Here is a 14,347-nt window from a genome sequence, read left to right on the forward strand (position 1 = left end):
TGTATGTATTGTATCACTTCTGTGTTTCCATGTAACATATTATTAACATAATATATCTGGTATTGCGCTTTTAAGATCAACTATTTATTTCGCACACATTTTATAGATAAATGCTCAGATTTCAATCAAAGAGATGTACTTTCCGTTAAATGAAAAGCCTTGCAAATACATATCTTTTTGACATTTTATTTGAGTTGTCTAGTACAATTATTTTTATATTATGTTTGACAATGTATGATGTATAAATTTTACTAATTGTATGTATAATACTAAATTTTATATCGCCGTATTAGACTATTAAGTGACACAGTATTTTTGTTATGATTGCATGATATCTCATCTGCCGAACTTGTGCGTAATCCGGCACTTCAGATGTGTTTGACATTGTTAATTGAACACTGTATTAATGGTAAGCGTGCCGGGGTATATTACTGTATTACGTGTATTGCAGGTTACTGTTGTATATAGATGTTGATTTTCAAATGCATATTACAGTACAAATGCATTCCCCAGCGTATATAACAATATCATCATTATTACTCTGTTTTACATTTATCAAATGCATTGCATTAGTATAGAAAGTATAGAGACATTTAAAGGGCGATAATCGTCGCGCGACGCATGCACAAGACATATGGGTCTCATATAAACAAAGATGACGACTTTGACTGCTGCGAAGATCAAGGAGTACAAGCTGTTACGTTACCAAGCTTTAATTAGGTATTTTAGTAGGCGTTTACTTTAGAAGGTATCGACGGTATTTAGTGCTAGTCGCGCCCGGGTCGAACCTCATACTTGTGATTTCCATTAGACTATTTTGCTCCAGTTTCAATGTGGCTAGCAGGGAATTACGTTATGTAGTGCTTTTTCTAAATTATTAGCTGTTCTACGCTTTCACATACAGCTAACCAGCTTCTTTTGTCGCTCACGAGTATTGGATATATTCCCATCATGTGGTAACGACTTCAGCGTCTTGATGTTCTAGACTTCAGGTCAGAATGAAATTTGTGTCGTGATCGCAGATAACCAATCTTGCTCTGTTTATTTCTGCGGAGTTGTTTTACACGTGCGTATAGGGCATTTTTTATAGTTAAAATTCGAGCTAATACTTGTCACGAGGACGCCTATGATACGTATTGTTATACGTACTTACTTATGAATCTTTGGTTAGTTATTGTTTTTATGTACGTAGCGATCCCTGTTAGTCTGATCATGGAGGTAATGGTGTGATAAACAGTGTTACTGAGTTTTTACATCAACAATAGTTTGAAACATGACAGTAGCATGGTCAATAATTTGACATACGACAATTAGTATAAAAATAGCTCGACCTGGTATATTATGAAAATAGTTTAACCTAAGATAAAGGGTACAATGGGACAATGTATTGACGGTAGTTTTCTACACACATACCAAATGGCGTTGAATCAGACACCATATACCTTCAAGCAATCCTCTAATCTACACCCACGTGATCGCCAGAGTAATTGTCAATATTTCTTTGTTAAAGGATGTGACAGAAATCCCCAATATTAACCATTTTCTCATCTAATTATGCCTAGCGTTCAGCTTCTTCGTTTAAATTAATCTCCTTTCAACCTCGCCTACATTCTTCTTCGGATATGATTTACAAGTAAAGCATGTAACGTGGCAAATATGACAGAACATGTGCGCCATAATTTTCTGAAGACGAGGACGGTGGACGAATAAATGGTAAACAGCGTGTGATTGATTACACGAAGTACGCTAAAAAACAATCACCCCGATATTTTTCTATGTTGGTTATTAATAAATCGCAAGACAGCGGTTGATGCACACCTGGTTTTCAGGCCAGTGCTGTGGAATGCAGTATATGAACGAAACCGTGTTGTTTGTGTATTTGAACAGCTCTACGTGAGAAGCACTTTGCCGGCGATTTCCCTCGGGGCGATTGTACAGAACGTTCAGTGACAATCTCGGTACGTCGGCATCAGCTTTTAGGACATCTCTTGGGACGTTGACTTTCATGTGCTTTGCAAATTGCGTACATTCTTACATCGGCTAACTGTAAAAGAAAACACAGAAAGTGTGTCTACTATTTGCAATAAAATGATTTTATCACTTTGCTGTTTACGTTATGTTCAACACATGCATTCGAAAACATCGAGGAAGATAGGTTGTCATTAATGAATTTTTATTATGAAGGTATTGGCAGTTGTCGAGTAATATGTTAATACACCTGGCCATATCGAGTTTATCGTCATTTTAATAAACACCCATATTCACGCACAAATTTTAAGTTTAAATCAATATTTTGAAAAATAAAAAAACAAGATTATTTTTTGTACCGCTTCAACTGTCCAGTGTGAGCCCACCCACGCCGACACTCATGACAAATACGTCAATATACATATATCGTGACGTCCGCCGTTGTCAATGCAATGTATGTCCGGTCAACTAATTTGATTGTGAACTTTAAAACGTTGTCTATCACTTTGCCGTAATATAGTAATCCAAAGTTGTGAATGAGTGCTGTTTCCCGGGAACAAATTACAAACGCACAGAGTGTAGGTGTAGAAAATTTCCTACTGGAATACGGCAAGAGGATAAAACAAACTAAAATCAATTGAAACCGTGACAATTAAATCACACATGGTTGCTTAAAGTGAGAGCGGAAGCGCGTGCTTATTGGTCGACTCGTTGCGCTGGAAGGCGGGTGGCCGTGGGTAGGCGAAAAACTAATTAAAATCTCATAATGTAGTGTTTCATTTGACATTGTTCATTACAGTTTGAATATTTACGCGGCTCGGCTAATTAAACACTTATTGTGCAGATTTAATGCGCGTGATTCTGAACTCAGCGGGCGCTGATCGGTTCTGTAAAGGACAGCGGAGTGCATTAATAACAACGCTTCGAATGTTTTGAAGTTTAAACGGTGTGATGAGTAATTGAGACCCCCTGGCTGATGTAAAAAATCACACAGAACTATGTCGCATTGACAAACAGCCTTCGCACCCATTGTATTCCCACATAAACATATTTTCTGCGTGGGGTCGTGTCACGTACATCAAATTGACTAATTTCAAAGAATGTCGACGTAATTAACATAGATAATATCGACATAACTACTACATAAACTTCAATATTTTTTCCACTGAGCATATTCAACATAATTTAAAATGTACCACAGTTATTACGTGTGTACATGTACCGCCGAGCGATGTAAAATATTCACATACTCATATAACCAAAGTGTGACGTCATATGAACCAAACCAGAATTTTCCAGGAATCTACGGAATACATGAAACAAATATTGGAAAGTTTTTTTCTCAGAATTGTTATTCAGTCCCTTGCAGCCCTGAAATATTGAGGACGAGTCTACCCAAAATTTACGCCGAGCATTGCCATGGAAACTCCCCTCAGTGCTGCTTTGTCGTTCGAACACATTACGATACATTCGGCGTAACACGGCGCAGTTATTCAATGTCATACACATCTTTAGCGGTTATCACTTGTGAAATTATATTATAATGTCTATTTGTGTCGATCTTAGTTGGGTTTGTGGGCATTATTGTTGAGCTAGGGGAAACAGATATAAGTACATTGCGATCGCCCTGATAAAACTAACATACTAGACATTCCGTTATTTCGTTGATGGAATTTAAATAGTTTTATTATGTTCATTGCAGTCGCGAAACAATTTACCGGTGAGGTCGGTGGCATTAACACACTGGCCAGCGACAGTTTGCGTGAGCGCATGGTGTAAAAAAGAACGAAGGGGATGTAGAATACATATCTAACTTGAACGTGTTCCTAGTCCGGGATTCTTACAAACGTAGTTCTTTAGCATGCGTGTTCACAATTATTTCCGGACATTGGTGTATCGAAATTTCAGAATGCATGTCATTCTAACGAAAGAGCGAGTGTTTTATATAATTTGACGGGTTGGAAATACGGCGCCCTCAAGCACATGCGTGATATAAAATTTAAAGCCAAGTACGTGGAGGGCGATAGTGGCTTCAATAAAGTGTAGAACCATGAAGAGAGTCGTGCAATCTTCCTACCCCAATATGGTATTTTATTATTTTGATTTTTACTCCTTCCGATAAATATAATAATAACTTTATTTACAGGTTATTCCTATTGGAATTTTCATCAAGTAAAATAAAGTGAAATGAAAAAGATACTCAAAAGTAAAATGACAAAAAATAAAAGAAAGAAAACACAATCTAAATAAAATAAAATAAATAAATGCATTTGAAAAAGATAAATTACACAGTTGGTTTTGGCATATGATATTTGATTTTAGAAACAAATAAATGAAATTACACAATTCACTGGTAGTGTCTAGCAGTGTTGAGAGGCTGCTAATAATTTCTGTTTTCTCTCATAATAAAACAGTTATGAATGTATTTGCTTAGTTCCTCGAGTACTGTTTCATCTTAGACTTTTAACAAGTGTGTTATGTTTTCTTGTTGATTGCCTCTGATATTAGCTTTTCATAACAATCTTTTCTTTCTGCAGAGTACAATCTACATTGCAAAAGGAAATCTTTCTTGGTAAACCTGCCAGACTCGATATGTGATAAGTGTGCGAGTATTCGCAGTTTAGTCATTGCTGATCGCTTACGTGGATTTTTTTTTACAATTTCCAAATATTTTTCAAGTGAAAAATAATTGTTTATTCTCCTATAGGTGCGTAGTTTGTTTTTGTGATTTCATCGAATAGAAAATGTTTAATATTTTGTTGAAATAAAGAGTTAATGTTTTCTTTGAGATATGTTATATTTTTTTTGTCAGCGTTAATTTTGATACACGCGTTCATAAGGCGTAGAGTCTGCCTAATACCAGACACCCAACTTTGGGTGCCTACTGTATACCTAGTTTGTAGGCGTCATTTATTAATGCATTTCCTTGCAAAACTTTGGACTAATATTGCAACATCTGTGTTAAATCTGATATTATTAGTGTTTGTCCTCCAAGTTCAGGTTAGCAAGCCAAATTTGAGGCTCAACAATTTACCTGAAGTAAACCTTTGCACAATTTAATGTGATCCTTTTCTATTAGAGCAGTGTAAATCAGGAGATTTAATAAAATTGGTTTAACTACATTTTCACATGTAATTATATTGGGATGTTTCCTTTTGAAAATAGCTGCGTTTAAAACTAAAACAAGCCTTTGCAGGTCTATGTTTTAAACCCTCTTGGGCCCTATTTAACTTGCCCGGTGTGTTCATTGTTATGCCTAGGTAAAAATAAGATGATACATGTTCTAATGTACAGGACTTTCAGTGACAACATCAGAAAATTCTTTCATAACTCCATCAATCTCGACATTCAACTCATGGCCAACATGACAATCAACAATTGTTTCCTAGCACTGAATTGGCACAGACTCCAATTCACCACTTTCACACAGTATTGTGTCACTGTCGACAGTGTCGTATTCAACAACTACAGTGCACACACAATTCATCACACCTGTAACTACTTCCTTGTCATTCAGTTTGTTCCTTTCATAAATGCTTCCAACAAGTTAGCATGATAAATGTTCACCTTGCCTTTCACGTCCATTCTGTAATCCATCATATCCACTCTCTCCTTAATTACACGTAACCCGAACCATTGCAACAACAACTTATTGTGGTCAGTGGGAAGTAACACTTAACACTTTGTCACCAGGTTGTCACCTAATTTGATGATAGGCAATTTCGATTTCGCAAATGAAGGATATACTGATACATAGTTTTAACCTCTGGTGTAGTGGTTTCCTTTGTCCACAATTCTCTTAAAGTCATCATTGAGCCCCTCACTGTTCTAACATAAATGAGATCGAAGGGTGAAAACCCTAAACTCTCCTGAGAAGCTTTTCTATAGGCAAGCAGGTCATAATGTCAGATACAGAGTTCCTAAATCAGTTAAAACTTTTTTGGGTTCATCAACCCTACTATATATACTGACTAAAGCATCCCCAACTATCTCTGAAGTAATTTTCTTTAACGCTACAGCTGCAGGGTACCGTGAAGCATAGTCTACAACATTTAAAATGTACCTATGACCTCTCTCATTTTCTGGACTGATCGGACCAATCAGATCCATATAGCTATTATTTAAAATGAAATTTCAATCAAGGGCATATCGCCTTAGGAGTGGTCTTCTGACATATAGCACATGACCTGCAATACTTAATAACATCACCCTGCCTCCCAGGCCAATAAAACTGAGTTAAATAAAACTGCTATTCTATCTAGTATTCTTAGCACCCGGGTGATCTGCCATAACTGATCATGACTCATGAGCAAGTGCTAGTACTTGATCATGGTAACACAATGGTAAAACTAATTGGGAACACACACGTCCTCTATCAACATGAGGTGACTGAAACTATACATCAGTCTCTTGGTCACCACAAACCTTGCTACGACCTGTGATCAACTCCTCACATGTACTGACTAACTTCCTAGGACGCTCTAATGTGGAACCAGCCTCTCGCACTGCATCCACAGTAATAGGTTTCTTACCACGATTTGTATCAACCTTACTATGCAACTCCTTAAACTCGGGAACTATAAGCCTACGTAATGGCTTCTTCTCAGCTAACTTCTGAGCCCTAGTCTGTACCACCTGTACAACATCAACACTATCATCCTGACAAGAATCACTGGAGGGTTCACAACCACTGCCATTAACTTAAGGCTCTCTTATCTCAACACCTGGAGAAAAACCTTCATTCATATAGGGCGCTCTATCTTGACTACTAGTAGATGTACAGCCTTCATTATCTGAAGGAACACTAGTTCCAATACCTGAAGGACAACAACCTTCACCACCAGAGGGTGAACTAACCTCACCCTGCCTACCTCATGAGCTAAACCTAGCTTCCAACCAGAATCTTTTGGCTCCCTAGCTCCACTAATATTACCAATAATAAGATCACACACCGGGGTCCTCAGACACAATGCCTCGACCACAACAACATAGAAACTGTATCTATATATAATCTAGCTAGCTACATGTACATCAATCCATCATCACACAGGTACGACTCTCCCCAGTCAATTGAATATCATCCACCAACACTCTACGTACTACAACCGAATGTTATCTTTACCTTTATGCTTACTTGCATCTGTGACTTCATGTGCTACTTTCTGTGAATTATTCCGATCACATCACATCGCAGCTGACTTAACCTGAGGCTTGGAACTTTTATAATGCATAGGAAAACTGTAAGCAGAGTGACTAACAGCCTGAATTTGGCCTAGACTGGACAAATCGACCTTGTCCTTTTCTTTTCTGACCTGTGCTCCAGAACTGACTTTTCTGACTACCACGTTGAACCTGGCAAAAATTTTGATTTGTACCACCTGTCTGTCTACGTGCATCTCTAAACTTATCAGTCATGTCTGCCATTTCTTTAACAGGGTGACCTTTCACTGACTTTCTGTGAATCATTATTTTCCGATCATATCACATCACAGCTGACTTAACCTGAGGCTTGGAACTTTTATAATGCTCAGGGAAACTGACAACAGAGTGATTAACAGCCTGACTTTGGCCTAGACTGGACCAATCGACCCTTTTTTGTTTCCTTTCTGACCTGTGCTCCAGAACTGACTTTTCTGACTACCACGTTGAACCTGGCAAAAATTTTGATTTGTACCACCTGTCTGTCTATGTGCATCTCTAAACTTATCGGCCAAGTCTGCCATTTTTCTAACTGACTTGGGTGCACTTTTACCTATGAAAATCATTCCCAAAAGTACTCACCAACTGATCTCTCGGTCACTATTAATCTAGCTGCAAATTGCGAAATGCTCTCTCCACCTTCTGGCCTACTAGTTCGAAATATCTTCATGTAACCTTCTTTATTCATTCCACAAAGCTTCAAAAAAGCTACCTTTACAACATTGTAATCGATGGACTCTGCTGAAGACAATACAGAACACACATACAAAGCTTTGCCTGTCAATAATACATTAAGATTGATAACCCAATTGTCACGCAACCATTTCTGAGTTGCAGCGAATCGCTCAAACCTTAAAATAAATGCGTCCATCTCATCTCTAGTATCATCAAACAACGGTAGCTTTGGACCCTTAGAACTATCAATGAACTGAGTGAACATTTTTACACCTCCATTTTGACCGTTAGCTTCTGCATGCAACTTCAACACGTCAAGTTCATGCTGTCTTACTTTCTCTTCTCGTTCTCTCTTTCTCCCCTCTCGTTCTCTCTAACCCTCTCTGTTGCCTCACGTTCTCTGTCACTTTCCTCACATTTATTTTTCAAGATTTCAGCCTCGTATGCATTTTTCCACGTTTGGCTGCTATCTCATCCCTCTCCTCAAGCTCTTTTTTCTCACGCTCTGCCCTCTTTAAGTTCAACAGGTGTAATTCAAATTCCAGTAGTATTAAATACAGCAATTTAATGTCTACCTAGCAGTACAAACTGGTCTGACAACATCGTGTTCTCTAGACCTTAAGTAGTTACGAAACATTCAATTTAGTCAGGGGATTATTGAAAATAGAATCCGAAACTATAATGAATGAATACTGAATCAGAATCCCAATCCGAATCACAATCCGAATCATAATCACAATCCAACTCCTGACACCAAAAGGAGGGCACCAACATAAATCACACTGGACAGGGGGTTCTTTCACTGCTAACATGGGGTAGACAAGACAATAGTACTGGAACTGAATTACACATACATCAAAATATCAGGTTGAAGCTCCTGGCTGTAATACCTCTCAAAGTAAGTACAATCAACTAAGCCCAGAAAATACAATGCATAAAGTCACTAAAATAGGGGATTGCCTAGGGAAGTGTGCAATGGTGATAACTCACAGTTTCAGGAGTCTTGCTTGCAGAGGAATGCTGGTATTCTGGAGGGCACCGCTGATAGCATGATATCACAGAGCGGTTCGTACAAGTCTCACAGAATGATAATGACAGAATGATAGGACTGTACCACTTTCTCACAATATCGCAGCAGCAACGCACAATGTGTTTTCTTGAAATAATGGTCTCCAACTGTCCTGTTATGCAAATGACAAGCACACCTGGTAGATTCCAATTGTCTGTCCAAAGTTGTAAAAATCCTTTGTCACGGAAATCACAAGCATACCTGGTATGAGTGGTGAAGAAGTATGACCTGTCAATCACCTTTCAGACAGTTATCACACGGCAGTGCATACGGTTTCTTCCCATGATACATATGCAGGGTTTGAGGTAATGTGTCAAAAACATAAAATAAAGGATGCTGACATCGTTGTTGACGCTTTTTCATAATCCTTGAAACATCTGAAATAAATAACATGAAGTACGCCAGAATAAATGTCCTTTATGTATCATTCACCATGGTCTGACCGGACTCCACACAAAGGCATTCGCTGATTCTATTTGTGGGTTTAGGCATTTCCATGATGTATCCTTGGAACGAAAAGATGGATAATAATAAGGTTATTACGAGCATACCTCAAATACCTCGTCTTCGTGCATACTTTGAGGTATCCTTATAATAAACTCATAGTATCATAGTTACATCAAAATTACAATTATTCAACTTTTAGCAATTTCGTCAGTTTTCATATAGACCAGAGTGGCCAGTTAAAAAAAATCACTGAGGAATAAAAACGACTGTAACCCTATTTTTCCTTCAAACTATGGCAAAGCATTCATATTTCATTATTGCGTAATGCGACTCTGCGTGGCTCACTCTTCAGCTAGTAAATATAGCACAGTGAATAAACATCGTAATCTCGAGACATCGGAAAGTCGCAATGTGGGTGTCTTGTTTCGGATATCTTTGAGTTGTTAAAAAGCCAATTGATCACAAAACTCTCAATTGATTTTCTTAGGTTTACGTTTCTTTGTCAGTTTGTAGAGGTGCAACAATGGCGAGAAGTTTTGAACAAATTTTCAAAAATACTCCGTTACCCTACAAATAAGCCGTTGTCAACGTCAAGGGACGTGGATGCCTCTACAGTGCACGGCCTTTTCCAGAAACTAAATCCAATTGGCTTGGGTGAAACGAAAATAGCATTTCAATGACTTTGCCGTTCATACCGCCCAGAGGAAATTCAATACAATCACCCTCTTCAGATGGGTTTGCCAAGTCTTAATGTATATTAAGATGTCGCCCAATAAGCTCCCCTTTGGTATCCATCAGAACTCTTCACATAGTGTGGTTAAATGTACTACTCTATGGTATAGAATGAATATAATGAATGTCTGAGGTCAGTTATGTGTCATGACAACCATTCTGGCTGGTAAGAATGGCAGTGCACTCTCTAAATACCTGTTGCAAGTCCAGGACCTAAAAGTTCAGAACGGGTTTCTTCCCTTGCGAGGGGACGCCATGATCAGTAAGTCTAATGTCAATCAAACCATCCGATACACATATAGGTTTGCCAAGTGGCATAGATGAAGTGTGTATATGTTTACCTTAGGAAGCAACAACAAAGACATTTCACCCATGATAAAATGTCAGACCTTTGTAAATAGGCCAATGACATAATCATATTTATCTATTTTAGTGATCTATTTTGTCTATAGCTCCTACAAGATAAGCATTTGACTTTTCACTGTTCTCCCATACAACAGCTCAAATGGGTACAAACTCATACTGGCATTTCTATATTCAAGCAATAATGTAACAGCTTTGTAACTGTCCCAGTACGTAAGCCACTAAATCGTTCACGGAGACCGTTTCTTTTCCTGTTTTACTTATTACAGGTTTAGCCAAGGATGCCAGGATTTATTTGGAGCGTGCCTCATTCCTCATTCGTTTAAGTTTTGACACAGTACCGCCAAGCACACCAACACATTAGGTTTACACGTGCTATAATAGTTTTATGCAAGAACACCTTTTTCAGTGCTTCCACAGAATGCACAACACCCATCATGTTGATCCAGTGTGTTAAGTAGTGCTTAAGTCGAACCATGAGTTGCTTTGTGGTCTCTGTGAATTCTGATACAATATCCTTCCTCTGGTATTCCGTATGCCTTTATCATATTGCGCTCGGCCCATATATTAAATATAGATGTCCGTATCATCACCATCTCTAACTTGTGGAGGGGGTTGAATTTGGGTAGCAAATTACAATATTAAAATCAAATTGAGCTAATTTGATGGTAAGCCTCTTTTCCAGCTTGTTATTAAGCAAATTCCGCTACTTGCCCTATTTCTAGCGTTTTTGTGCTCAAATATAATGGCTTTTGGTTACCATTTCCTTTGTATCCAGCACGTGCATGATTGGCCACCAAACTACCAACAATACAGAACACTGAGGTCAAGTGATCTACAGCTCACCTATGGTATATTTCACTTATTTTGTAGAGAGTGGGTTGAATCAGAACATTAAAAGTGAATTGCTGTGCTAAGTGTAGCGTATACAATAATCTTTTATAATAATACTATCAGCTTATTCTAAAAAATATCGCGTATCAATCCCACGAAATTGCATTCAACAGTCAAGGACAATATCACAACAACACAAATCTCAGGAGTTTAATCAATAGGGGATTTTCCGTACAATTACGAGATCTCGCGAGATGTATGAAAAACGCGCGTCGAACGTCTGCCGCAAAAATCGAACGATTTGATTTTGAACTATAATTTCTTTATTTCGTAACTCACATCGACCGGCCGATCTTCGACAGAGGAATATTGCTTCCGAATACCCTTACTTAATTAAAATTGCCTATCATCAAATGTGTACAGCACATTACTAAGCATGGAAATGTCCCCCAAAATACTTCGCGTTTGTCCAATCCCACGCGATGTTTGACGCCACTACGACGCTATGACCTTTGTTTGTCCTGTTTTTACGTTCGATTTCACGCATAACGCATGATTCTCGCAGTGAACGGAAAATGGTCTATTGTGTTATATTTTATGATCAATAAAATACACTAGCCAACATTTTCTTTGAAACCAATTGAGCACACATGATGATAAGTACATAACGTATATTACAACAAGACAATGGATTTGTGTTAACATATATAGTATGCGTGTTGCACATTCACCTGAGCCACGTGCAAGCATTCGCACACACAAGGATTATAATCATAAAACAAGAATACTAAAGTATCACACATGAGTACTAGGGTTACAGTCCCAAAAGACAAATATTTCATTTAGAAAACAAATAAAACAGTGTAATCCGCAAAATATCAATACATTTTTCGTAATTTTCACAAAAAAGAAGCGTGAGTCGAAAATTCACAGTATACTATTTTGTGATATTGCTCACAATGATGTAGCGATCTGATTAAAATCTGATGTAGTGTACAGGCTTTAATTATTTTGGCTATAAACTTATTTTAATTTAATTTTTTATTACTTTTGTTCATTAATGCCCTTTTATTTCATTATTTTACTTTGATTTGTATTTTGTGATTTTTTTAAATTCCGCCCTACCTACATCTGACCCGATGCCTATGTAACGAGATTTCAACGAGACCCACTATCGACGATTTTAGTCAACGAATCACATACCTCCTTCTATAGCGCATATTATGACGTCACCGGGCAGAGTCAGGTTGCAAACACACTCAAATAAAATGGCGGATTATACCGACGTTAGCGACCGTGAATAACACGGCTTTCCGGTAAGTTTATCATTGTCAAATGCAACGAAAGTCATTTTTATGTTAATATTGTGGATCGAATGGTTCGACTTTAGATCGTTATTTTGCATAGTTATTCTGGGAGTGACGATTTTGTTTCCACCGGTTCGACCGAACACCAGTGTATTTTTCCAGTCGCCTGCCCTGGAGACGGGTGATGTTTTGTTGACGATCGGGCCAAAATCGTCTACGGTATTGGAGCTGTAAATATTCATCAAATTGTATCAACATTTTGTACATTATACAATAACTCTTTATTAAAGTAATTGAGCTGATTTGGACTGGAATAAAATATTTTTTATTTGGAACACATCGCAATTGATCAGGAAATACTTTTCTGCGTCGATGCCGTGGGCCAGTGACCGTTATACAATTTAAAATCAGTTTGCATTGTTTACTATAGCTGTTTACAGTGTTCTAATCATTACGATTTACTTATTTTTTTGCTTCCATTTTAGATACTTATGCTCAGTGATGTAAAATTGAAGCGATGACTGAATGAACGAGCCTTGGCTGGCGAAGATGTATCTGGAAGTGTACACATTTGTTGGAAGTGAAAAAATATTCAATGTAATGACAAAAATTGTAAAATGCTGTGGAATTTCTATTGCAAATAAAAATATACTAGCAATTTTCTATTAATGGTTTATTCAAGTGGGCAACATATAATGTACAGAAAGATTGCCCGCATACACTGAAAAGTAAGCGACCGACAGCCTGTATAAAAGGGGGCTGTAATTGGCTGTTACTTACGCGAGATTTGAACGGGACTTACATAGGTGTCGGATCAGATGTAGGAAGGGCGGAATCAAAAGAAAATCACAAAATCAAAGTACAATAATAAAATAAAAGGGCATTAATAACAAATATAATAAAAAATAAAATTAAAATAAGTTTATAGCCAAAATAATTAAAGCCCGTACACTACATCAGATTTTAATCACATTGAATGATGTAGAAACATCAATTAGTCCACAGAGGAATGATACACCATATTATTTTGTAGTTTGAAACTGAAATTTTCAATTCCTCATATCCAAATATCAGAGCGGTAAATTGTGAAAACTAAAGATGACATCGAATGAATGTTATGTTTATAAATAATTAAATATGAAGGTTTGGTAAATACGCAAGAAAAAAATTGCTCCTGAGAGCTAGGCGCTTCTTTTGAGGGTATGCGTTTTTCTTGATGCACATTGGAGCTGCATGTGTTATATTGATGACCACGAAACAATGGCCAATAACAGATGTAGAAAAAAACTTGGATCAACAAAGATGATTATTGATATACCTAGTACAATAGAATTATTTCGTGTAGAAAAACACGCTGAAAGGAATTGGCGATCGAATGACCGACCGACCGACACACAAATATAGTAGTACCTCAAACACGTGGCAGAAAAAATACATATGTTGACATAAGTATACTTTTTTCACAATAATTTACTGTAACAGTTATTGATCCCTTGGTTCACATTTTAATCGCACGTGCCATTTGTTATGCTTATCGAGTCAATCAGGAATGCATTCTTGCTGTTTTTACCTTCAGCGAAAATCTATCAAAATAAACGAATAGCAAACGTTAGATCAACCGCAATGATTATTGAGATGTGAAACACATTCAACAGATTCATGTCTTCAATCTGTCGTACTGTCATACTCAGTGTAAGCCCCCAAACGTCGATATCGTATTCAGTAATGTGTGCACATATGTGGAAATAGAATA

The 14,347-nt window shown here is 37.5% G+C and overlaps 2 long non-coding RNA genes across 2 annotated transcripts; one reads left to right on the forward strand and one right to left on the reverse strand.

The window, feature by feature from the left end:
- Nucleotides 1-1,768: 1,768 nt before the first annotated feature.
- LOC144355802 (uncharacterized) lies at nt 1,769-8,983 on the reverse strand. The gene is made up of 2 exons (XR_013421304.1): nt 8,833-8,983; nt 1,769-2,044 (listed from the first exon to the last, which is right to left on the reverse strand). It is a non-coding gene; the product is annotated as an uncharacterized LOC144355802 (long non-coding RNA).
- Nucleotides 8,984-12,535: 3,552 nt separating this feature from the next.
- Nucleotides 12,536-13,252, forward strand: LOC144355803 (uncharacterized). The gene is made up of 2 exons (XR_013421305.2): nt 12,536-12,603; nt 13,080-13,252. It is a non-coding gene; the product is annotated as an uncharacterized LOC144355803 (long non-coding RNA).
- Nucleotides 13,253-14,347: the final 1,095 nt, after the last annotated feature.

The sequence above is a fragment of the Saccoglossus kowalevskii genome, chromosome 17 (genome assembly GCF_978046115.1).
Source record: "Saccoglossus kowalevskii chromosome 17, keSacKowa6.1, whole genome shotgun sequence".
In the NCBI taxonomy this organism is placed as follows: Eukaryota; Metazoa; Hemichordata; class Enteropneusta; family Harrimaniidae; genus Saccoglossus; species Saccoglossus kowalevskii.